We start from the raw sequence: 26,872 nt of genomic DNA on the forward strand, positions 1-26,872 counted from the left end.
GAAGTCCACAAATTGTCCGCATATTTGCAAAATTAACACACCATATCAATCAAAACTTGTTAAATGGAGATACAACTCTGTAAAAACTAGAAGCGTATAATGTGGGGCATTTATTTTTAGTTTAAGGAACATGAATATCGTGTAGATGCGTCTGTAATTGCAAAGCAGTAAGCGGCTGGCAAATCTCAACTCATACCGTACATACAGATGAACATCATGATCATAAAGCAATGTGTCCGCATCTGCCACGTTCAAATCAAAATCTGGTTTAGAAGGCAAGCTGAAGTTTCTGCTCATTTGCTTGGTTTCAGTCTATGTTGATGCTCAAAATCAAAACCGGTTGCACTCTGTTCAGAAATATTAAAAAAACGAAAAAACATCAATTACAAACAAGTCTTATATGATAGGTTCAATGATTAGTTTTCCCTAATTGTCCACAATATCAGAACTTCCGATATAAATTAGAACTCATTTTTTGCGTATATTAAATACTCGAATCTGATTGTCTAAACTTTCTCGCTTCAATTTATGTACTTAGTAACATCTTCCGGCCTATGAGAGAATGTTGTGTGAAGGGGTGCTAAATTTAAAAAAGGCAGGACGAAGGTTCCCATTGACTTGCTTAAGGGGGAGGAGTGTGCGACGATGTCGGAACCATAAGGGAGTTCAGTGATCTAGGCAATAGGGTAGAGTCCACATGGTTGGTCTTTCCAACTGAACAGAACAAATCACAATCTTATGATGTAGCTCGGCAGGCGTCTGCCATTTAGAACGTCAGATGAGCCCTGGGACGTGCTCTATAAACCAGCAGGCTCAAGTAGCGTTAGCGTAAGACTTGGCATGGCGTACTGCTTTCGATGATCAAAATCGTCATTACTATCAATAGATTGAATGCACTTAAAACTGTTGCCTAGAAGAAACTTAGTCGACGCAAATTGTTGGTTGAATTGTCGTTTTCGGGCGTTAATGCGCGCTCAGCGAGACAAAATGTGTTGATCAAAAATTTTTCACTTAAGTGACGTGAGTACCGAGAAATGCTTAAAGTACTCATTTAAATCTATGTACGAGCTGCACCCGCATCCCAGCTTGGTGTAGTGCGTTGGACTGGTCGATCAATCACGTGCTGATTTTCGACAATTTCGGCGGCGATGTTAAAAGTATTCCATTTCTTGATGTTCTCATGGTAATCGTTTTCACTCCAAATGATTTAGTACCAGCATCCCATCAGATCATGTCACGTGTACCCAATGGGAGAGAAATGTCTCCACTGTCGATAGACACCAACTGGCATCAATGAACGCTTCGCTTTCAACATGGATGGCACACTTTTTATAAAACTAAAGAACAAGCTCATCTTTCTCGGTAGTCCTACTCGTAGTAACAATGGTCCAATATTGTCGGCCCCTGAGTTCGCAAAGGTAGGAGACCCGTATGCGTGTTTTCTTCTGGGACGTCACCTATGTGTTGAAGGATGGCAGCACAAAACTTTCGTCACGTAACGCAGTAAGAGTTTTCTGAACGCAGTGATGATCGTTTTTAGGGTTGACGCATCCATCTTAGATAACTGACCTGCGATAATTAATATCCTGGAGGTTATGTTTGCCGTGGGCAAACGAAATAATTTAATTTATATAAGATTTTTGCCTAAATGTTTTAAATTACAACTCAGCTCATTTAACTGTTTGATACCGCCATTTGATAGAATTAGGCCAAATTCTCCGACAAAGAGAGAAAACGGAGCAATACGGCTGCCTTGTTTGACTGATTCATTTTTGCGGAGATATTTTTCTCTGGCTTTAAAGGACTGGCGTTGAACAAAATGCTGGATAATTGTCTCGGCTCAAACTCTTTGGAATCTATGTTACTACTGTCGTCATTGCAGTATAATTCATGAGAAAATAATAGCTGCAGTGCGGAAGCGGTTATACTTATAATTTTTGGGTGAGAGCTCTATATACCGAATGGTATTAGTTGCGGGCGAGATTCCTTAGTTGACTTAATTTCGGATGCCGCCCGTGCGTTGTTAGTTTTGATGACTTCATTGGTGGCTATAACAAGTTTGATGTTCGATACTGAGTTATTGAAGTCTTTCATATGCTTTGAGTTGCCAAATGATTTGTTTAATTATCAACTGTTCAATTTGATCTCTATCACATAGTGTATTGATTGCCATTTGTGATTGAGGAGAATGATTGAAATCCTTGGTTGCATTAGCTGCTCTTTTAAGTCCCTTGGATCACATGCGTGAAAATTACAAACAAACTTGACAACCTTGGCTTTTGGGATGACTTCAGCAGCATATGATTTCCTTTTTGCGTCTTCATGCCCGTCTCATGGAGTTAGTTTCAATTGGTTTTTGCTATCTATTATAATAAGTAGTACTTTCCTAGTATTTTCTATCGGTTATTGGCTAGCTGCTCGCATTGCATAACGCGCTACACATCCCTTATAGATGATTATATTCAATTGCAAAAGAAAAGCCTCTGACAGTTTTTCATTCATATACGATTAAACATCATGACCACCAAGCGATGTGTCCAAACCTTTCACCCTCCATACAAACACTGGTTTAGACGGCAAGATTTTTTTTCTCATATGTCTGGGGTAAGTATATATTCGTACCCAAAAGAAAAACTGGTTACCATTCTTTTCAGAACCGTGCAAGAAAACGAAAATTATCAGTTTAAAACAGGACTAATTTAAAACATTCAATAATAATTAGGGTGACGGAAATTTTTATTTGAAATTTTCCAGGTTTTCTACAAAAACTAGAACGCATTTTATGTTTTTCAATACTTGAACCTGATTGGTTGAAATTTTCCAACTATCAATTATTTACTCAGTAACACAATTGGTAATAAATCATTATTAGCCGATATAGTAATATCTCTAAGAATTGATGTTTTTTATTGATCAATTATAATATGTTTTTTTCTCAACCGCGTGAAATTTATCTGCGTTCAGCAATTTTGTTAATTTGTTCAAAGTTTTTTGTTCTTGAGAAACGAAATAGTTCTGCTCTGAGATATTGTCATTTTTCTTTAAATTTTTAAATAAAACTCGATCTCTACTTAGATAAAAATAATTCTAGTTTCTTGTTCATTGAAATTGTCATAGGTTACATCATTTTTACACCAACTTTTTTTGGGCTTCAATGGTGCTCATAGATAAATTAGTTTGTTGCTGAAAGATTTTGAACAACGAAAAACTTTTGAACCAAAGACTCATTTATATTCTTCAGTTAGAAGGCCGTGTCAAAATTACAACCCTGATTACCTCTCAAACTTATGTAAAGTAAAATTTGAAGAAATTTGAGAAAATGAAAGCTGGAGTGCGAAAACGGTTATACCTATCACTTTTGGGTAAGAACTAGTTGCGGGCGAGATTCCTTAGTTGACTTAGTTACGGATGCCGCCAGTGCGTTGTTAGTTTCGACGACTTCGTTGGTTGCTGTAACAAGTTTGATGTTCGATACTAAGTTTTTGAAGTTTTTCATATGATTTTACTTGTCAAATGATTTGTTTACTTTTCAACTGCGAAAAAAGGGAATAAAATTCAAACTTTTTTTGAGACTTTTGAAAGTTTACTGTTCAATATAATTGCGAAAGAAGAAACTATTATTTGCGGTGACTTAAATATTGATATCTCTGATACATATCATCAACAGTACAAAATCTTGATCATATCATTTAACTATGAAATGCAAAACACAGAACCCACAAGAGTAACTAAGTTCACGAGCAAATGTATCGATCATATTCTGTCGAAACAATCGAAAGAAGTATCAGCCCTGAAATGGACTTTCAGCGATCATTACGCTCTACTTTATGAAATTGGTTTTTCAGTCTCTAGCTCTCAATCTAATGAACTTTATTACAGTCTTAATTTTAATTTTTTTGTGAATGAACGGAATTATTTGAAGTTCCTCTTCATTCTCCAACCTAGATTAAACGAGATTAATGATTATGACCATGAAATTTCTTGGTGTGAACTAAGTTCAATCATTCTAGAAGTTTTTGATGATAAATGTCCAATTACGAATAATAAAATCTTTAAAAACAGTTGGATGACAAAGAGGTTAAGGAATCTTATTAGCAAGAGAGATCGTGCTCATGTTACGCTCATATCTCACCCTAATAGTAAAAAAGAAGTTCGGTTCAAGCAATTACGTAATTTAGTAACACATGAAGTGCGAAATGCTCGAAAACAACACTATGATCAAAAACTGACTTTATCAGGTAGTCCAGCACAAAAATTTCAATTGTTCACGGAACTCCTAGGGCAAAGGAAAAAATCAGTAATAGACATTGATGTCTATTAATCACTTTTGTTATCAACGTAGGGAATAAAGTTTTTTCTTATTTGCCGTTGACACTAAGGAAATTTTCAACATAATAAGTTTATTAGAAAACAAAAGCACAGCGGGCCATGATGGTATTAGTGACAAATTTTCAAAACTTGTAGCTTCAGTTGTTAGCTATCATGTGGCTAAACTGTTAAATAGAGCATTCAAGAAGGATTTTTTCCGGCTTGTCTTAAAACAGCTAAGGTAATTCCTCTACAAAAAATGGAAATTTTGAAAACCCTTCAAACTACCGATCAATTAGTCTTTTGTCATCCCTACGCAAAGTGTTTGAAAAAGTCTTGAAAACATTGATGGTTGATTTCCTCGAAAAACATCAACTTTTCTCAAACGAAGAGTTCGGATTCCGGCCAAAACACTCATGCGCACACGCTATCGCATCAGTTACAGAACTGAAGCGAATTGTTATTGAATCACAAAAAATGGGTTTCGCTTGCTTCATTGACTTTCAAAAGGCATTTGAGACAATTGATCATTCACTTTTTGAGAAAAAAATACAAAATCTAGGTGCTCGAGGAAAAATTAATACACTCATTGCTTCATTCCTGTCAGATAGAAAACAATTTGCAGTCCACGGATCAAAACAGTCGAAAAATTGGGAAATTAATGTAGGTGTTCAACAAGGATCAAATCTGGGCCCGTTATTGTTTCTTTTGTTTATCAATGATCTGCCTCAAATTTTTTAAGGTAGTTCAAAAATAGCACTTTTTATAGACGACGCAACAATTTTAACAACAGGCAAAACTTTGGAAATTGAGGAAAAGCTCAATAATGACTTGAAAAAGGTTAAAAATTGCAGTTCAAGAAACAAACTTGTCATTAATAGTAAGGAATGTAAAATTGTGGGTTTTGGCCGGAATGTACAAAAATAAAAAAAATCTGCTATTAAGCGAAGTGCTTGAAGAAATAGTTTCATTCAAATATCTAGGAGCGTTCATAGATAAGCATCTCAATTTAAATCTACACATGGAGCATGTTGGAAAAAAATTAGCAAAATTCAACGGAATGCTGTTCCGAGCAATAAACTTTTTTCGAAAACTTTTCTATTACAAATGTATAATAGTTATGCCAAACCAATGATATCGTATGGCATTTTAGCTTACAGTTCGGCAAAAAAAAGTTCATTTCTATTTTTTGTCTGCAAAAACGCATTTTAAAAACTATCTTTTCCAAGAAGAGAAAAGACCATGTATGCTATCTTTTCGAGCGTTACAACGTGCTGTCAGTTTTTGATTTATATTCTGACGCTCTTGTAAAAGAGATCCTGGATCAGATTGCAAAAGAGTCTTCTTCAATTTTTCTTGATGTTGACAGTAACAGGCCGTACACGCGGGCGTCCATTAAGTCACTCATCTTTTTGCCAAAAGTCAAAACACAGACTCTGAAGAAATCCTTGAGTTTTTCAATTAAAAAAAATCTTCAACTTCTTTGCTAAAGAAAGTGTTTTACCCAAACAAGTATCAAAAAAATTAATTTTTTCGATTCGAACGAAACTTAGGGCGTATTATTTGGATAGTAAAGATGTTTTCAATATTTTTTATTAGTTATTGCACGTTTTTTCTCTGGGCCCCTCTTGTAGAGTCTTTTGACTCGTATGGTGTCCAATGTGGTAAATTGATTAAACCCTAATTTTCTGTATAAAATACTCTGTATTGTCTACCATCTCAATTTATATAAAAAACTGTTCAATTTGATCTCTATCACATAGTGTTTTGATTGCCGTTTTTGCATGAAGAGAGTGATTAAACTCCTTGGTTGCATTAGCTGCTTTTTAAAGTCCCTTTGGATGGCATGCTTGAAAACTACAAACAACCTTGACAACATTGGCTTTTTGGATGACTCCAGCAGCATAAGGTTTTCTTTTTGCGCGCTCATGACCGCCTCGGGGCGTTAGTTTTTATTGGCTTTGGCTCTCTTTTAAAATGGCTCATAACATTTTCTATTGGTTATCGCGATAGTAAGGCTAGCTGCTCGCATTTGTTTTGCAATTGGAAAACAGAAAGCCGCTGACAGTTTTGATTTCATATATGGTTAAACGTGATGATCACCAAGCGATGTGTCCAAATCTGTCACCTTCAATTCAACTAGTGATTTAGGCAGCAAGATTGATTTTTTCTCATTCGGCTGGTTATTTTGGTACTCGAAAAGAAAACCTGTTAACATTCTTTTCAGAATCGTGCAAGAAACTGAAAATTATTTACTTCAAACACGTCTTATTTGACAAGTTTAATAATAATTATGCGGACGGAAAATGTTATGTGGAGTTTTCACGGCTTTCTACAAAATCTAGACCGTAATTTATGTTTTTTAAGTAATTGAACCTGATTGATTGAAATTTTCCTACTATCGATTATTTGCTTAGTAACACCTTTGGTAATAAATCATCCATATCCGATCTAGGAATATCTCTAAGTCCTGATGTTTTCAATTGACCAATTATAAGAAATTTTATTCTCAACCAAGTAATGATTATCTGCGTTCAGGGTCTTTGCTAATTTGTACAAATTTTTTTGTTCTTGAGAAATCAAAAAATTTTACTCTGAGAAAATGTTATTTTTCTTTAAAATTATGAACAAAACTCGTTATCTACTTAAATAAAGATAATGCCAGTTTCTTTTTCATTGGAATTCTCACAGATTACATTATTGATTGCGCCAACTTTCTTTGGGCTACATTGGTGATCATATATAATGTAGTTTGTCGCTGAAAGATTTTGAACAACGAGAAACGTTTGAGCCAAAGACTGATTTGTATTCTTCTGTCATAAGCCCGTGTCAAAATTACCCCCTGATTACTCCTCAAACTGATTCAACAGTAGGGGGAAATTGTCTACGGGGGGTAAAACGATGTAATTTAAGGGGGTAAAGGGGAGGATCTTTAGATTTTAACCCCAAAAAGATGTAGGAGTAGGGGTAATTTTAGGGGGGGGGCAAAACGACAAAAGGTTTGGGGGGGGGGGGGGGTTGAGTTGGTAAAGGGGATAATGGAGGGTAATAGGGAATTTTTAGATTTTACCCCCCACACACACACAACCCAGCATCGCCCCCGAAAAACTTATGATTAGGGAGTAATTTTAGAGGGGTAGAAAGATGTAAGATCAGGTGGATATTGGTAAAAAAAGGGTTTGTCAGATTTTAACCATCAAAATTACCCACAAAGAGATGTAAGATAAGGAGCTTAATTTATGGTGGTAAAACGAGGTAAGATTAGGAGATTAATGGGTGTAATAGGGGGAATTTTAAGATTTCACAACAGAAAAACTAAAAATTACACCAAAAGAGATGTAAGATTAGTGGGGTAATTTCAGTGGGTAAAAAGATGTAAGATTAGTGTTTAATCCGGGGAAATGGAGTTTAATAGGGGCAATTTTAGATGTTACCTGACAGCAATTACCCCAGGAAAGAATTTGAGATCAGGGTAGTAGTTTTAGGGTGTAAAACGAATTAGGATTAGTGTGTAATAGGGAGTAGGAGGAAATGTAACATTCACCCCAAAGTTGCCGCCTCAAAACTTGTAAGATTGGGGTAATTTTTGAGGGTGAAACTATGTAGGAAACAGGGGTTGATGTGGAGTAAGGAGGGAAATTTTAGAATCAAGATAATGGAGTAAAGGAGATGTAAGATGAGGGTTATGGGGAATAAGGGGGAGTTACCCCCCTCAATAAACCCTCAAATAAAAAATAAGAATAGGAGTAGTTTTAGAGGTGTAAAATGATGTAAAAATGAGAGGGTAATATGATTACTTCATACACACGGGAGGGCTAGTATTGGGCAAGCATCGGTGGTCTGAGGGCTCAGTGATATGGGGAAGGAAAACACGCAAGAGTCGAGGGTAATGGGGAGCAAAACGACGCAGAAGTAAGAAGGTAATGAACCCTTAACCCCCTGTTCTTGCGTAGTTTTGCCCTCACTATTTGCCCCTTAATCTTACAACGTTTTACCACCCCCTTTTCCCCATTACCCCCACTCTTGCGTCGAATTACCCCCTTTTACCCCCAAAATGATGTCCTGAGGGAAATTGGATACGAATTGCCCATATTACACCCTTAATCTGACAGTTTTTCTGAAATTTTTAGACTATTTTACAGATAACATAACTCTTGCCAGTCGTAGTTACAATAATGACATCATAATCATAGTGACCGCATGGTATATGAACAAAATCTGTTCTAATTAGTCGATATCTGTTTTTGAAGTTAGTCTCACTCTTCGAGTCAGCAATAGGTCAGCTGGTGTGTTGGCTCTTGAGTCTAAGGAACAGTTCTAAAAAATAAACAGTTCTAAACTAAAAAATACTGGGCCAGGAGAAAGAAGAAAAAACAGCAAATTAGAAACGAGATCCAATGCTGTTGAAAAGAGTTAACTCAGTACAACCCAGTTAGCTCAATAGAACGGGCCCTGTTTCGATAACAAAACGACAGCGGTTATAGTAAGATTTATAAAAGCTGCTCTTGTGGACATCAAAAAGCAGTTTTCATGCAAATGCTCTCTGCGGACTAGATTTTGATTAAGATTAATCAGACAACAATTGGGTCTTTCTCCATAAAAACTCTTAAGCAGACATCAAAATGGTGCACAAAATGAGAGGAACCGTTCGGAAACTGATGAAATGACTTTTAAAGAGGCATATTCTTGAAATTCAAGAACAAAACACTGAGACACATCCCAACTTTTCATAGACCAGACGCAAGAAATTGCTGAGCTGGTAGAATTCAGTTTATTTGTGGTTTCCTTCGTTCTTCGACACTTTTGTTGATCACAATTTTATCTTTCACGCCCAGAACTTTCGCGGGTAAAACGAATGAGCCCAATTTTTGACAGGTATCAAATACAATGCGCGTCAACTCTAGTGTTGATGAGACAAATTCTTATGACTCAAATACGCTGTTTTAACAAAGATAAGACTTTTTTGGCACACAACTGCCCAACAATAGCATTATTGGTGTTTTGCGAAACAAAAACACCTGATAAGATGCACACAAAATTGAGGCACAATTTGGGGCAAGACAAAAAACATCAAGATAATTCGAGTTGGAAAACCTCGAGGTCATTCAGATTAAAATTTAGCTCACTGCAAATACGCAAAAGAAAATTAAATTATTGCCGTTAAAAACTGAATTTATTTAATTGCCATCATTGGTCTTGCTCCAAATTCAATTTGTTTGTCAGGTTTTAATAATTAGTAGCTCGATCGCGTTATTGACAACACAATATTCAAAGCGCGACTTGGGAAGACACTAGTAAAATCCACTCCGGGCTGGAAAAACGCCACAGGCAGAACATTTTCAAGTCTCTCAGACAAAAACAAAGAAACAAACAAAGAGCAGCAACTATGCCAAGAGAACAAAGTCCCCCGCTGCCAGAAAAAACAGCAGCAAGACGAGCACCAACATTAACAACCCGATCAACAAGAGCACCAATCAGCTTATGATGGCGACTTGTCCGAACATGGAAGACTCGAACAGAAAACGCTAATGAAAAAAAAGTACAAAATGAGCGTTCCGATGCTGAGTTAAAGCTAACTTTAATTTAATATAAATCTTTTTCATGTGTAAGCTAGTTCAGTTTCTTCAATTGTTTTATAAAAATTGAACACTTTACCCCTCATTTTTTTTGTGTTATCACGAGTGACAATAATTAAATGCATTGTTCCACCACTCCCGCCGGCCTTTAAGTAATATCCTCCTCTATTTTGGGCCATTTCTTTTCAAGTATAGCAATCTCAGTGGGCTTGCTCTAACTCATCGGTGTCAAAGAACATGTGACGATCAAATTGAAAAACTCGGGCCGGCATCTTGAAATCTGTTGTAAAAACAGAGTTATGGTCATCTGAGCCATTAATGAGAGGGCAGCGCCCATCAACTTTAATAAGTGGCGGTCAGGGCCTTCCTTCCGTAAAAAAGAATAAGTCCGCCTTGGTTAAGATTTCCGGTCAAAATGCAAACACAATTAAAATCGGGATCAATAGTGTCAACGGATTTAGGGATTAAGGCTGTATGATCTAACGAAGGTTTTGTTCTTGAAGCAATTGTTTTGCAGTAACGTCTTTTCATTAATAACTAGGCGTATGTCATTACAAATTCTATCAGGTGTAAGGCGAGTAGCATGAACCAAAGGGCCGGTAAAACGCCGATGAAAGATCTGATCGTTGCAACACTCAGTTATGTACCACTCACCGAACGATCGGCCGGACTCCCTGAACATGGTAAAATTGTTTCACAAGCCGTTTCACGCCTTAACTGCTTTAATACGCTCGTGGTACCGATGTAATTTCTGATTGATAATTTTTGCAGTTGACTCCAGTCTTTCGATTAACAAGGCATAGATTTTGCTTTAGCTACCGACTACTTAATTGATTGAAGTTGATTTTTTTGCCTGTCAATTTTGCACTCTTTAGAAAAGGAATGATTGCGATAGAATTTTAAAGTATCTTGATATATATGAAAACCGATTCGCTTCTAATAGAAAACGAATGAATAGAAGCAAATGATACTAAATAGAGTGAGATTGTGTCGTAACACTAAACAAACATTGTAAAAATGGCAATTTATTACCAAACTGGAGCTGAACTGAGCATGAAATTATTATTCAGCGAGATATACCTAGCAAAATTGTTGCAATATAAGTCTCAGTTTTCGCTAGACCTGCAAGACCTCAAAATCCTGCTTCCTCCAGCCCGACCACCCTGAACTTACGCAATGAGAAAAGCAACAGGCTTTTTCTTGTATCGGAAACAGTCTTTTTGGCTTTTCAAAAACAAAAAAAGGATATATGAAATTTGTCAGAAAGTATTTACCAAGACTTCGTTCAGACGTGAAGAAATCAGACAAATTACTTTTCAATCACAAGGTTTTAACCCCGAAACTGTTTTACAAGGAAGAAGGGTCTCAAAATGGTAAGTTTTTTTTTAATTCATAACCTTGAGTAGAGGTTTAAAATTTGGTTTAAACTAAACAAGGCTCCATCCTCAGGAGGAAGCAGTGGTACCCCAAGGTTATGTCGGATGCGTATCCATATCAGGGAGAATGTAAAAACCAGCATGCTTGAACTTGAATACATATTGCTAAGCACGAAACTTGAATTGTGCCATGTTCTGAAACTATCAAACCAAGTTGAACACGCAACTCCGGTCAACTCAAGCAAAGTATCACATAAGATAGGTTGCCTGTTGTGACTAATCTTTTACTCACACTATTACACTTAAATGTTAGGCCAAAATGTTCTGAAAGGAACGACACGTTACAGTTTGCGGATAAAAAACTGATAACTTTGAGTACACTTAGGAACAAGAAAAACGCTCAGAGAGAAATTTTGCGAATCTAAAAAGCAGTGGTTTGTTAAAAAAAAATTAGCGATAGTTTAAATGTCGAAGTTGACACGTGAGTTCAACTTACTTAGCAAAAAGTGAGTTGAGAAAGTGAACAATCAATCGACCTTTCTGATCAAGGTAAGTTATTTTAACTTAATGGTATCGGGATTCCACCTACTGTTGTAAGTTATTTCTAATTTTTGGTTTTGATTCACAGGATAAAATTTAATTGTGTTCATTAATCCTTTGCTTCGTAATTGCTTCTTCCATGATAATCCTTAGCTTCATTTCTTCAATATAACGAAGCGATATATAATTGGTTGTTTTAATAGTTATATTTCAGTGAAATAATATTTTCAATACCTGGAAAAGGAATTAATTATTGCGTGCACCAAACAGCTTTTGTATACAGCTTTGAGAGAGCAAAGGGGAAACCAGTGTATCCTTAATTGTCAGGCAAACTTACTTTTCTTCAAAGAACCTTCCAAATTAGACAGACTCTTGGGCGCTCGCCAGTCCCCTGCTAGAAGCCTTCTAACAAAAAAATCAACAGTGGAGCTCCCGGGTGGGCATTCTGACAAAATAAATTAGATAAAATTTTCTTCAAGAAGCGAAGAACATATCGGAATTGCGGAGTTTTAGACTGTCATCTAGAGCTAGTACAGCTTTCGTAAATTTTTCAGCAACTAACGAAAAACTCCTGATTCCTCACATGGATATAAATCAGTTAACTGAAACCAAAAATGGGCTGAAAGATTGAGAAAACTACTCAGACTCCGACGAGATCGTGAAATAATACCAAATTTGATTCGCAAAATTTTGAAGATCACTCTAACTTAGGTGATTAAGCAATCATATAGCTAAAAATGGCTTTGCAAGCAGAACATATACAGCCAATTGCCGAAGCAGCCATTCCAGCTGCAGAAGCACTGAATAATCAAGGACTGCTCTGGGTGAAGTGCGCGCTAACCCGATCATTTCCCTAATCCGATAAACAAAACTTGTTTGGATTGGAAAACACATTTTGTACGCATTGTTGACTCGATTCGTTGGGACGAAGAACAGACTATGACTTGTGTCCCAACAAGCCTCACAAGTTGGGCCCTTGACAAATAGGCTGCGAGACCCAGCAACTATGGAGAACAGGAAGATGGGAACCCGGAACTCTGGAACGGAGGTTTGAATACCTGGACGCTCGATTGATGCCTCTTTGAAACCGACAAACTTCTCGAGTCGAGTTTAAAAATTTTATTCAATATGAAAAAGAGGGAATCCGGATATTTTCAAGGAGAATACGTTCATCGGGGAAGTAGCGAACCGTAACATGAATGCTGCACCCCGAGATGATATGAACCGCGCACAGTTTATCGATGGACTTTACGACGCTGAAATTCAAAAACTCTTACTTAGGGAAGATCGCCAAAACTTGGGGACAGCGAAGGTTAGCGTCCCTAAGCACAGTTGATGAAAGCACAGTTGATATTCAGAGAGAAACTCAGAGTTATGAGATGATGGAGAGAAGCAATTCATCAAAAGTGGCTGCCACGGCGGAGATTTGTACTGATACTTCGGGTGTGTCAAGGCTAAGAATGATCAACCAGTGAACAGTCAAGCCGAATTAATGAAAATTTTGTCAAATATGATGAGCAAGTATGTTACGTCAGTTATTCCAAAGCAGTATGACGACTCACAGAGTGGCAATAAACCAGAGCAAGGAAACGCTGAGAAACGTCTGTACAATCTTATCCGCCTGATAGCCGTAACGGTCAACAATTTATCATTTCTAGACCAAACAACACGCAGTGTAACGGTGGACCAGCTCTACAGAACAGCCTCGGTAGACAATTAGACGTTGCGGGAAGGCAGTGTTGCCAATGTGGTCAGGAGTTTCTTTTTGCCAAATATTGCTCTGGAGGCCAAACCCAATAACGGGCTGGTCTTTTAAACTACTAGAGGCCGGGAAGGCCACAGTTTCTTGTAAATGAGGCTCTATCTGGGCCAAACTCAAATGATATTGACTAAATGACAACAGTAATTAATATTTTGAAGCGGGAAAATTTAAATTTTGCTATAAAAAGGTCAAGGAACAGCACGTATTAACAATACAGAGGATGAGAAAAAGTCTGATTCAATGGATTTTCATGAAGGTCCTGAAGCAGCCGTGGCTGATGGCATAGTGAAAGACTCGATAACAGAAGTTCTGATTGATACAGGGGCATCGTTAAATCTCTTGCAAACAAAATAATCTTCAGTTTTGATCGTTTTGTGAGAATTTTACCGTATAGAGGCGGCTTAGAGCCGATGTAAAGACAATAAATGTTCTGGGGCACGCAAATTGAAGATTAAAATTTCTATATATAGGGTTCTATATGCGAGGAAATATACGTCCTCTGGTTGCCAAACTTGAAACCACAGATGAACTTTGGCCTCAAGGAAGGGAGACGCCATTGTTGTGCAACTGACATTATATCAAACGATATGCGGGCCGGCAGCAAAAATTTTTTGATGGTAGTAATGCGCATGCTTTCTATGCCTGTTGTTGGCAGCTACTGTTACTGTAATGCAAGATACAAAGTTTGTCACCGCTCAACAGCCCCAATCTCATTGCAGCGCAACATTCTAGAATAACACAGGTCCAGAATCCAGAAGACCCGTACCTAAGTGCAACCGAAATTGAAGAGTGGACAGATACTGACAATGAAGTTTTAAATTAGTTGCTTGCAAAGTCTATAAAGCCCACGAGCATCCCACCCTGGACCAGGAAGATGGTCAAATTTTGAAATTTTTTGTCGCGGGCGTTACTGTTGCCGCTCTTGATTGACTGAGAACACTCGTTTAAAAAAAGGATTTTTTTGCGTTGAAAAACAACGAATTTGGGTGTTTCGACATTGTTCAGCATCACAAAGACACAGGTGATACTCCGCCCATTAGAGAAGGGAGTCATTCAGCCATCATCCAGTCCCTACAGTGTTCCTATTGTTTTTCAGAAGAAAAAGGACTGTAGCTGAAGATTCTGCGTTGACCGTCGCGACCGTAACAATGTCACTGTAAAAGACGCCTTCCCTTTACCAAAACCAGACCAAAGTTACGATGCTTTGAGAGGAGCGAGTTTTTCTCTCCTCTCGATTTAGCAAGTGGCTACTGGAAGGTACAGGTCGCTCCAGGAACAGGCAGAAAACAACTTTCCTCGCACCTGAAGGTGGGCTGAATGAATATATTAAGACACCTTTTGGTCTTTTGAAAGCCCAAGGAACATTTCAAAGGCTTATGAACAATCTTTTCAAAGATCAATTTCGGTTCTTATTTTTCTTGATGTTGTTTTGGCGTACGCATAGAAGAAGGACAAACACTTTGAAAACATTGAAGTCATTTTCAAACTTTTGCGTGCATTAAACTTGAAACTGAAGCCTATGAAATGCACAGTTCTTCATCAACATGTTGTATACCTCAAAAATGATATCGATGAAGATGGGGCTCGATCAGACCCTCAAAAATTTGCAGCTGTAGGAGAATGACGAGAACCAAAAACTGTCAAACAAATTCAATCATTCATTGGGTTATGTAATTACTATTGGCACCTTTTGAAACACTTTGCACGAATTGCTCGTTTTCTACATGAATTAACAAAAAAACACTCGATTTGAGTGAGATCCCTCCTGTTAAATGGCATTTGATCAACTGCGTCTTGATCTAGCTAAAGCACCTGTCCTACAGTTCCCTTGGCATGAATGTTCCTTTATCATTGACGCTGTTGTGAATAATGGGAGGCTGGGAGCTGTACTTTCAAATATCATTGATGGCGTAGAACATCCTATAGTATTTGCAAGTAGGAACCTGAGTAAGACTGAAATTTTGTACTCTACAATAAAGAGGGAGACACTGGCGGTAGTTCAAGCTTTGAAGTTTTTCAAACATTATATATGGAGACCGAATTTTGACATAGAGACCACGCTAGCTTAAATTGGTTTTTCAGGCAAAATGCACATGTCATGACATTAAGAATGCTCCAATACTTGCATGAGTTCAACTACAACGATGTTTGTTGCGCGGGCAATAAACAAGTCAATGCGGATGGTTTATCACGCATGACTAGAGAGATGCTTGAATGAGAGCCTGGTGAGAAAAAAACAAGTAACGGGGCAGTGTCCCGAACCTCAAGAACTCCAGATAGCCCGAAAAAAGTTTCGTGAAGATTTTGCTATGGTTTAACGATATAACAGAAACAACAGATGATGATAATATGAGGGGTTCGCCATATTATGGGATCGCATGGAGTCCGATATAGAATGGCTCCAGCAAGAAGACCAGCCGCTCTTTGTTTTGGGCAGCAACAGAATCAGAAAGTAGCTGCTCGTCTCTTGGCTCTAAATTAATTCCAAAAGAACAGGCAGTCCAGCAGGGATCTGAAGTAGTAGCCTATTGGTCGCCGTGGTCAAAGCTTTTTCTTGCGAATAGAGTTTTGCAAAGGAAGTGGTTTCATCAGAGAAGAACGAACCCCATTTGCAGCTGATTATACCAGTTTCTGCAGAAAGAAATTCCTGAAGCAATTTCACACCTCCCCAGTGATGAAAGTCATTTCAAAGTTGAAAAACACTAATGAGAATCAGGCAGAGGTACTGATGGCCCTTCATGAGGCTTGACATTGAGAAAAATTTTTTTGTGGTTTTCCATGTGGAGCTCAGCTCGGACCATAGCTGGCAGGCAATGTACAGTGGAGTTGATTTCCTTCAAAGTGGGTATTTGCTTTAACCCGATTGTTGATATATTTGGACCAATTACACTAGTTGCACAGTCAAGAGCAAAATGTATTCTGGTTTTTACGGGCTTTTTCGCTAAATAAGCAATCAGTCTTCCATGTGTCGTAACCGAAGCAAAAGAAGTGGCAACCGAAACTGTGGAAAGCTGGGTCCTTCATTTTTGCGTTCTCGATGTACTTCACACCGACCAAGGAAAAAAGTTTTCAAATGAACTGATCGAAGAACTCTGTAAGCTGCTTAAAAAGACAAAACAAAACTTCACTCTATCCCTTGAGAGAAATGGTTAAGTGGAGTGAAATAACCGTGTAATTGTTGATGTTCTATCGAAAAATTGCGCAAAAAGCTCTCGGGATTTTGACACATCGTTGACTTATGTCAATTTTTCTCTATAATGCGACTATTCACAGGCCAACAGGGGCTACTCTTATTGGTCTTGGCTAAAGACAAGAGTGCCAATATCCTATTGATCTGTTTTACCCAAAGACCAACGATCAAAAAAAGACCCAGAACCAGTTTGTTGACTGGCTCGATAGGCAATTGATGGAGACCCATTCTCATTCACAGGAATTTTTGGGAGTCAATCAAAACCAACAGAAAGATCAATTTCAAAGGAAAATTATTAAAAAACCAAACGAAATGTAGACAGAGTTTGTGTTTCTCAGAACATAAAGCTATATTGAACAAATTCTTTTTTCCACGGGAGAAACCGTACATAGTCATTGATATATCTTTTGAAGTTAATTACAAAGTTATTAAACCCAAAATTTGTGATAAGTGGAGTATCCTCCACTGCAATTTCCTCATACTATTGGTGGAAGAGGAATCAGAAACGAGCGAACGTAGAGCGACACCTTTTCGTTCGACGAAATGTTATGATGACCCATTGAATTTGTGGAAGCAATTAGTGGAAGCAATTGGAACACGACCCAGTTCCCCGGCCGCCAGTATTGTTGCCAAGAAATCAGGTACAAGTCCCGCAACCTGCCGTGGAAGGGGAAGAGGAAATAATCAACAACCCTATATCCGATCAACCAGTTGACCAATGGAGTGATGAGGTTGCCCCGGAAGCCAGTAGTCTTGAAAATGAGCGCCAAAAGCAACCAGTTCAAAGGCAGTTGAAGCCAACCAACGTTGTTGAAAGTAGTTCTCCAGAGGCAGAGTTTCAACAAGCAACATGACCGATTGGCCAGAACTCTGTGGAAGAACCCATTAGGCTGCGCCGCTCGATGATGATTAGGGCACCAGTCATACGACTTTGGATCGACGAATAATTTTTTTTTCATTTACATATCTTTGCTACCTGGATCCATCATCCTTTTTTTCTTTTTTTTCAAGAACCGTTTTTATTATGGAAAATTGATTTAAACTCATTGCTTCCCCGTAAAGGGAAAAATGTAGGCTTCTGGTGGGATTTGAATAACCTAAAATATTTTCTTCGTTATTAGAGCCAACGCAACTATGACAGGAACAGCGACAGATTCTTGACTCTGATTCTGCTGCTCCCATATGTCCTGCTTAGATGTGCTATCTTTTTAACTAATTATCATACACCTGGCTATTGCTTTTCAGGTAATCCAATACAATTTTGCAACATGGAAGAACCAACATGGATGCTTTTGCAAAAACAACTTTCAACCGAAATGCTGATGAATAGAACATCTCTTGCAGTGAAGGGATTGGAAAATGAGATGATGGAAATTAATATTGTTCTTACCAAAATGCGAGAAACGCACGCTTATTGAGGTCGAAGCGGCGATTTGTCAAACCACTACTAGGAAAATTAGCTGCTTTTAATGTTCTTGCACCAGTCCTAAAAGCTGGATTTTGTCATTACATCGCTTTTTTTGGATTATGCGTCGGTCCAGACTCGGATAGACTAGCAAAAGAAACGGAACTTTTAGACGGTGCGATGCGAAAGTCACACGAAGATCACTAGCAGGAAACCACATCCTGAGCCATTCATTTAATCAAACACAAGGGCAGTTGAAAGTGATCAGCCATAATTCTAATGACAACTTCCATAAAATCAGGAATGTTTTGGGAGAGTTTATCAATAACACCTGCATTGGAGTAACCCATTGGATCAACAGACTGAGCTCTGCAGTGGTTGCTACTCAGTTTAATGTGGGAATGACGAAAATCCCCCAAACTACGCTTGCTTTGAGAGCAGAATTGGCTGTATTCAAATTCGGAGTTCACAATTTCGGCTACATCCTAGTTGACGCATCAAAGAGTACTTTAGTCCGAGGCTATATTCCAGCAAAACTTGAACCCACGGTAATTTTGCGAAAATTTCTTAACGGACTCAATTTTGACAGGGTGCAGGAAGCTATACCCCGTTCTGATTTGGAGACGTATTACGGCTTTGGAACGATAGAGTCAACAGTGTTTAAAGAAAAAGCCCTAAATATTCTGATAAACGTGCCTGTGCACCACACTAACGGATTTCATAAAGTATATCGCGCAATACCATCACCTCAACCAATTGAAGACGACTCAACAGCAACACGATACCTTCTATCTCGGAGTTGACTTTGATATCGGAGATCAACTACAAATTTGCAACTTACGGAGAAGAAACTCATTTCACATTGCAGCAGCGGTAGTCGTCTTAAACTGTGGCATAACCTTTTTACGATGTCACGAAGCGGAGAATATACGTGTCTTTCTAGTTTGATTTTTGATTTGCAAACTGCGGTTCTAAAATTTGTGCACAACAGGTAGTAGAGATACCGGATGAATTATACGCGGAGTATTTGGACAACTCAACCTACTTGGTTTACTAGCGATCCAGCGATTAAAGACTTCTCAACTACAGCTCACAAGCCTCCGATAGTGGCGAGTGGTTTACCGGCTGCAAAATTTGTCTAACTTGACAACCTTGCAAAGGGCGTATAGAAGATCCCAGCGGTTAGTTTGGTATTGTTTCTGAACACAAGAATTTGCCAGTACGAGACCGGATTTGTTGTAAGAATTCAACAACACCGCTTGCGGCGGACTTTGTTTGGTCAATTGCACGAAATCAAGACAAAGTTAGCTAGAATGAAAATCCTAGATGTTTTTCGCAAAGAAAGTCACAGTCACATGCTAATCACTTTAGGTCTGAACTTGTTAGATCTCCTCGAAGTAACTCTAGACGAAGAAGCTATGAACACAATAGCCGAACTTTTTTTGCAAAAGAAAACATCAATCAACGCACACCATTCTATTGTCGGGCTGACCACAGTTGACCAATCAGCTGGTTTGTGCGGTTAGTATTAGCTGCAAGGTTAGTGATTGCACTCTGGATGACTTACACCGAAATATGGTGTGCCGTAAGAAATACGGTTGGTACTCAAACACTCACACACTCTTCCCAGTTATTGTGATTAAAATGTTTGTCAAATGAAACACGGCTGGTACTGAAACACCCAAACCAGCCCGAGAACTAGAACAAGCATATTCAATTGTTGGAAGCGTCTGTTAAGAGAACATGCTAGTTTGAGCGGACAGGGGGCAATGAATTTCAGAATGACTGATCGTATTAAAGTGCCACCATACTCTGAACGCAAGGGGATGGAACCAGCTTAATTGGAGAACGAGTTGATGACTCTTTCCCTGCGACCCCGCATTACCCACTGCAATCAGTGGCAAAACGCAGAAGAGCAGGTGTTACCGAAAGAAGTTGGCCTGCGTCAAGGTTTCATAAATATGAAAGGGAAGGGAAGAGTGAGCCGATGACGACGGAAACTGTCAGTCATCCAAATCTCTTTTTTTCTTTTTTGCCCTTCGTATTAGGAAAAGTGCTATAGTTGGACTTATTACCCTTTAAACCTTTAATTGTAACTAGAAAAAATTGTTTTGACCTTGCATTTTTTTCATGGGTAGTGTCTTGGTGCTTCCGTTAATGTACTTTTGGTCAGTTGCATTCTTGGACGATGTAATTGATAAATCCCGCTACCACCAAGTTAATCTGCGTACTTAGTCTGAGTAAACGTGAGGTCAACGATAAGTTAAGCCGAGAAAAGTATTTGGCCAAAAAGTTTAAATAGATTTAAAAATACGTGAAAATTGAGATAATTAGCTGACCTAGAAAACAAATCATTTTAATCTCAGTAAGTCCCAAAGTTAAGAACCAAGCATGGGTTACTTCGAGTGGCACAGCTTTAATATCGTTCGCCTTTACAAACTTAGAGACGTCAAATATACAAGGAATGGTCATTTGCTTGATCTTATAGATGAGATCGTAATACTTCAGGAATTTGGAGAACCAGAGTATCATGAGTTCCACTGCTTTCTCTCTAACCTTTTGTCATCAAGTCCTCGACTATATATCGAGGCAGAAACTATGGACTTGGTGGAAGACAAAAAGTTGGAGGGTATTTCGGGTGCCTGCTACCAACACTACTCAATAGAAAAAACTCATTCCAATAAAACACTCACTTAATCAACCTCTGGCTCTAAATGAGTTCAAAATAATCATTTTTCGACCTTTGCAAATTAAGGATGCGATAGCGTCAGTGGAAATATGCAGGTTGCTTTCTGAACTCACCGCAGCAGAGCCAGAACCAGCGCCCGATGTTAGCAACCAAGACGGACCTGCAATTCCAATTTAATACGCACGTCGGGACAACGGAGCAGGTGAAAATGAATGGGAGGAAGATAGCAGTGACGAATTAACCGACATTTAATCGTTACCGATCCGTTGCTCTTAAGCGGGCAAAACTTATCTTTATTTAGATTTGTTTAAAAAGAAGGTAATCAGTACTTTTAACTACAAATCAGAGATAAAAAATTATTTACCTCAATAAAAGATCATTTCTTCATTCTTCTAAATTGGGACTTGGTACTCTAGATTGTGTTGTCTTGCTCCAGGGGGTACAGTGTTGCGTAGATAGGTTTATTATTATTCTTTCCAGTCAAAACTTTATTCACCTTGTTTGAAAGATGAGTCAACGCAAACGGAAAAGTAGAATATGAATTCGACAACAACGATGTGGGATAAAAAACAATTGACAACATTATTACATGATCTCCATACTAACAGGACTGAACTCTGTAGTTGATTTTGTGTTAACATTTATACCACGCTTCAATATATTGTAATTTTATACTAGGATAAAACAAACAGTTTCTGAAGCCCTGATATGAACTGGAATAGCAGGATTTAAATTATAAAATTGGTTAAAGCCATGATTGTATATGTTTTGTTCAAAATTTAAAAATTTTCAATTAAATCAAATTTAGTTTTCGTCCACCACCCATCAGCGCGGCCTCTGTTGTTGCGTTGAGAAAACCGCTTTTTAATGGCAGCGATGGCCAAGGAGTATATATAAGAAACGTTAGGAAATGGCTTCGTTATTACCACCTCCTGCTCCCATCTCTGAAGCTCCCACGCAAGTCCCATTGCTGCGTGTGTTCGGGTTTTATTTTGACGTTTTGGCAGTTTTTGTTGTAAACGGCAATTCGGGAAATGCTGGGGTCCACGGCTCTTGGCCGGTCTGAATACGTGACTGTGAAACCCACCACCACGTCATCTTTGAATTGACAGGGTACTCCCCGAAGCAAGCAATTGCCGTCGATAAGCTACCCATTGTTGACAGAGAACTAAAAAGCATAAGTGTATATAATCATAACAAGATTCAAAAGAAGAAGAGGACAGAACTTTTTCGTGAAGTTATCTACTAATCAGACATTAGGGGTCGTAATGTAAGGTGTCAGGAGATCACTTTAATCGATAGTGGTCTTTTAAGTGTACTGAAGGAGTGAAGAATGAGGCTAAGGCTAACTCATATAGGAAGATGATGCAAAAAATGTAGGAAAATGTACCATATTTAGAAAAAAGTTGGATACCCCTCTAATAAAATTGTGCTGTTAAGTTTGAGACGAGAGTAGGAAGGCTAACGAGCACTTGAAGTTCCATAACGCGGTTAATCGATTTCCTATAAAGAAACACAGTTTTGGAGTTCATATTAATATTGACCTCAAACTCTGTAGAACCTGTCGACAACTAACCTACTTCGAGAGCAAGATTGTTCGAGAGAATAATCAAGCGGAAGTGAAGAGTGTAGGAGTCATTTCATGCGTCGTTTCCTTCATTTGTTGACTCTTTTGTTAACTTGAATTATATCTTTCACACCCAGAATTTTTGCCGGTTGTGATACTTTTTTCTGTAGATGTATGCAATTGAGTGTCGAATGTTTGTCTTCTTTTGTACTCTTGGATTTGGGGTGCGAATCCGGTATACTTTGCGTAGCTTACGTTTAGAGCCTTTACTTTTACTGAGCAAGAGTGTTACAAATGTAATTTTATTCTAGCGTTGAGGAGTACCAACTCAATTCCATCACAAACTATTCTCAGTCCAAATCAGCAGAGATTGAAAAGCAACTGATTTTAAGATTACTGATAAGAAAATGAAATTGGTATTTGCAAAAAAAGTGGAAAGTGTGAACATATCTGAATACTTGATTATTCAGTAAGAGGTAAAACTTATCTCAGTGAATTACTTAAAGGTTAACAATCAAACTGAATGATATAATGACAATATAATATATAATCGAACAGAATATAAAATCTAATTAAGTACACTTTCAAATCATTTGAAATGACTGACAAAATATTTGAGTACTGCAAGTTATCAAATTTTAAATATAAGTAACGTATTTACTGGTTAGTGTAGATAATAATTTAATGTTACAATTGTTCACAAGTGGTAAGTTTGAAACAACAACATGAGATATTGGAAATGCTAAGGTTTTCTAAATTGATTAAATGTAAATGTAAACGAACAGTATGTACAGACTAAATAAACGAAACTGCGAAGTTTAAATAGCAAATGTGACACAAATGCAAGTTCCTTTGAAGAATAAAAAAATGAAAAACGTTAAAAGTATACTTTGCTTTCTTTTAGGCTCACATGACATCAAAGTATTACTAAAAAATGAAAATTAATGCACTGACGAATAAAGTAAAACTGCAGAAAACTGAATATAAATGCGCAAGCTAAAGTGAGTTGTTTGAAAGTGTTTTAAACTTGATCTTCAGCTTCAAATACACTCATGCTGACCTGTCGTTCATAATCAGCAGAGTCGTATTCTAATTCTGCTGGCGTATTTGTTAGTGGTCGGATTCGTGGACTAACTACTGGGAGCTCAAACGAAGTTTCCACCACTGGCAGTTGTGACGCTTCCTCTTGGATTACTGTCTCGATGACAGATTTAGTAATCCGTGGTGTGGTGGTTTGGGCACCGGGATCGACTCTTGATGACTCACAGAGCAGATTGAGCTCTCGAAACTGTAATAATCCGGAGCTTGACAATTTCTCTTGCCTTTCGAAGTTGTTGGGTTTGAATTAGACGACGCGGCTGATCTTTTTGGAATTGCAGACAATTTTTGGCTGCGGCTTGTTGAGGGTTGGGGTTTGGATGATTTCCTCGTGGACATTGCTCTTGGTATACTGCTATTTGCCGATGAGACTTCCGATGTATTGTCCGCCTGACATTGCCGGATCTTGATGTCGCCCCTGTATTTCTTTTTCAACTCTTTTGAGTGGAAAGCAAACTTTTCCTATGTTGTCTTGTCGTATGGGAGAGGAAGTTTTTGTGCGTATTGCCAAACGTCTGTGTTTCGTTCGGCCTTCGAACCGAATTTTGGTTATATCGCTGTTGCGTACTTTCACCTCAGGAACACCTGGTTCCCTTTACCGTAGTTGTTAGTGAAGTACGTACAACCGTACTCCCAGGAGCCAATGTGTCCCAAGGAACTCGAAGATCTCGTTTTGATCTTTTGGACGCCTTCCGATCCGACTTCAAATTCAACGAGGTTTCCGTTCGGGATATCGGGTTAGAGAGTTTCAAGTGAACTTTGAAGTGAGACCCCGCTTCGTTCTTCTCCCCGTTGTATCGCCCTCCCGCATCCACTTGAGTTATCGTCATGGCTTTGAGGACTTCACTGCGTTCCTCCGTTGCCCACCCGTTATCGTCAAGATAATCTGCTACCGGAACTGTATCTGCGTCTAAATAGTGATTTTTTCATAAGAAAGATTTTTTGATTTTGGGACTCTATTTATATTATTGTGTGGTGTTTTTGGTTTTCTTCCAAAATGTGCTTGGAAAGGTGTTACATTTGTTGTCTTTTGTTTCCATATACGTAATTGATATACTATTGAATTCTTTGCATCTTTAATTGTGAATTTTTTTATTTCTATTGGCTAATTTCATGCAGCTTAGTCGTCTTTTAATTGTTTGTATCAAACGCTCCACTAATTCAATCGCTCTATGATTGTTTGCGGGCGCTGTAACAATGTTCATATTGTTTTGTTTGCAGGAATTCTTAACTTCATTACCTATAAGACAGCGTGCGTGATCTACTCTAATATTTCTAGGAACTCCATGTATTTGAATAGAACCAACTAAGAATTTGACTACTTTAGGTCCGTTTGCTTTATCAAACACTTCTACAGTTGGGTACTTAGAAAAACGATCGATACATGCCAAAAATGAATATCTTGGCCTTCTTCACTCGTAAGTGGCCCACCAAGCCTATTTGTATTTCTTCAATAGGATCGGAGCAGTTTACTAGAGGGTGCCATTTCGACGCCGTTATTGTTGGTCAAAGATTCTTACCAATGTCCGCACGCGGTTTGCACTTTGCAGCCTTTTAAGGATCTCCCGATGCCTGTAAAGCCAAAGTGCAAACTGTCCGAGTGTAATCCTGCCCCAACTTCCTGGATGGGTTAGATGCAAGAAATCAAGTACCGCGTCTTGAGCTGAGTTCCGAATGGCCACTCGTTCGTCGACGCAAACGCAACCCGAACGAACAAGTAGATAGCGCCCGAACGAGTGGAGGTAGAGGTTCACGACCTTGCATCTTTGCTCGTCTCCTTGAAGGATGCAATCCTTGACCACTTTTAACGGATGCAATCTTTTTGACCTCTTCTTTTGATAGTTCAGGATTTGGAGACAAGGAGCCTTTATTTGATGATTGGTTAGATTTTATCCCAGAATTGGTCTTGTTTGAAATGTTATCCGTCCAGTCGTGGATGCAGAAGGATCTTGTGGGGTAGTATTTGATGCACTCATGTTGAATATAACTTTGAATTGGAATAGTGGATCAATTACAGTAGTGTTGAGAAGCAACTGATTTTTCCGAGAATTTAACATTTAAGTTATGTCGAATGCGGGTAGTTGTTGCAACCGCAAATTTCCCATCAAATTTGTTTGTAACTTTTGCTTTTTGATTTGGTTGGCGAGAACTGTAATCTAATAGTCCCATTTTGCGCCTGGTATATGTTCAATAATCAAATCAAAAGGTAGTGAATGATCTAACCAAGGAGTTAGACGACTGTTGTAACATTTTTTGGATCTGTTTCTTCATAGTTAATAATTTTGCTCAATGATCGGTAATGATAGTCAATGGTTTCCCAAATAGCTAATATTTAATATATTCAACAGACCACATCACTCCAAATAACTCTAGTTTGTTAATACTATAGCGTTCTTCATTTGGATTAAGGAATTGAGACGCAAATGCATCTGTATGCCAACCTGTTGGTGAACAACATTCTAGTGCAGCCCCTTATCTGGTTCTAGAAACATCGCATTTGATTCAGGTTTCCATGTGTGGATTATAATGTGTGTTTTCTGGAGCGTTTGCTACATTTTCTTTTATGTGTTGAAAATGACATTCCAGTCATTTGTCCAAAAAAATTAGTATTCTTCTTAAGAAGTAGGTGAAGTGGATGACAAAGTTGTAATAAATTAGGTATGAAATTATGAAATTACCTGAATAGTGCCCGGATCCTAAAAATCATCGCAACTGCTTTAAATTTTTAGGTGCTGTTAAGTTTGATTTTGCCCATGTTTTAGTTTCAAGTGGTGCAATTTCAGATTGGATAAATTTTTAACCCAACCATTTTTTTTCTGTTTTAGCGAAGTGACACTTGGGTAGGTTTATTCTCAAATTATCTTCATCTACTTTAAGTGATCTTCTTTTGAACCACGACTAACAACGATGATATCGTCTCAAAAGCAATGGGTATTATCTGGTCCAACTAGGGTATAATCCATTAATTTTTAGGATGCTGCCGGTATGTCGGTTAACCCGTAATGTCGGTTAATCCAGTAATGAAACGATATGTGCCGATGCCTTCACCACTAACTATATTAAAGTTGCATTGCCTGTAGGTTTTCGGAACTAATTTAAAATTACTTTATGCGTAATTCAATTCCAGTGTTGAAAAGCAAGCTGTTTCATGTGATGCATTTGTTTTTAAATTTTGTTGCATCGTGTCAATAAAGTTGTCACTACAAGGCATTTGATATTTGTTTTTATGAAACGGTTTATTCAGTTTTATGGAATCTAGTGCTAATTTAACAGTTTTATCCTTCTTAACGGTTATAACAATAGGAGATATGAAATTTTTATCCGAACAACTTTTTAATTTTATTATGTGTTTTTAATCTAA

At 38.1% G+C, this 26,872-nt stretch overlaps 1 protein-coding gene across 3 annotated transcripts in view; it reads left to right on the forward strand.

Annotated features, from left to right (window-relative positions):
* LOC142344630 (NADH dehydrogenase [ubiquinone] 1 beta subcomplex subunit 9-like) overlaps positions 1-26,872 on the forward strand; it is a 412,587-nt gene that overhangs the window by 188,008 nt on the left and 197,707 nt on the right. The gene's annotated exons all lie outside the window — the stretch shown is intronic.

This window comes from Convolutriloba macropyga, chromosome 8, assembly GCF_964194025.1.
Source record: "Convolutriloba macropyga chromosome 8, txConMacr16.3, whole genome shotgun sequence".
NCBI classification, from domain to species: Eukaryota; Metazoa; Xenacoelomorpha; order Acoela; family Convolutidae; genus Convolutriloba; species Convolutriloba macropyga.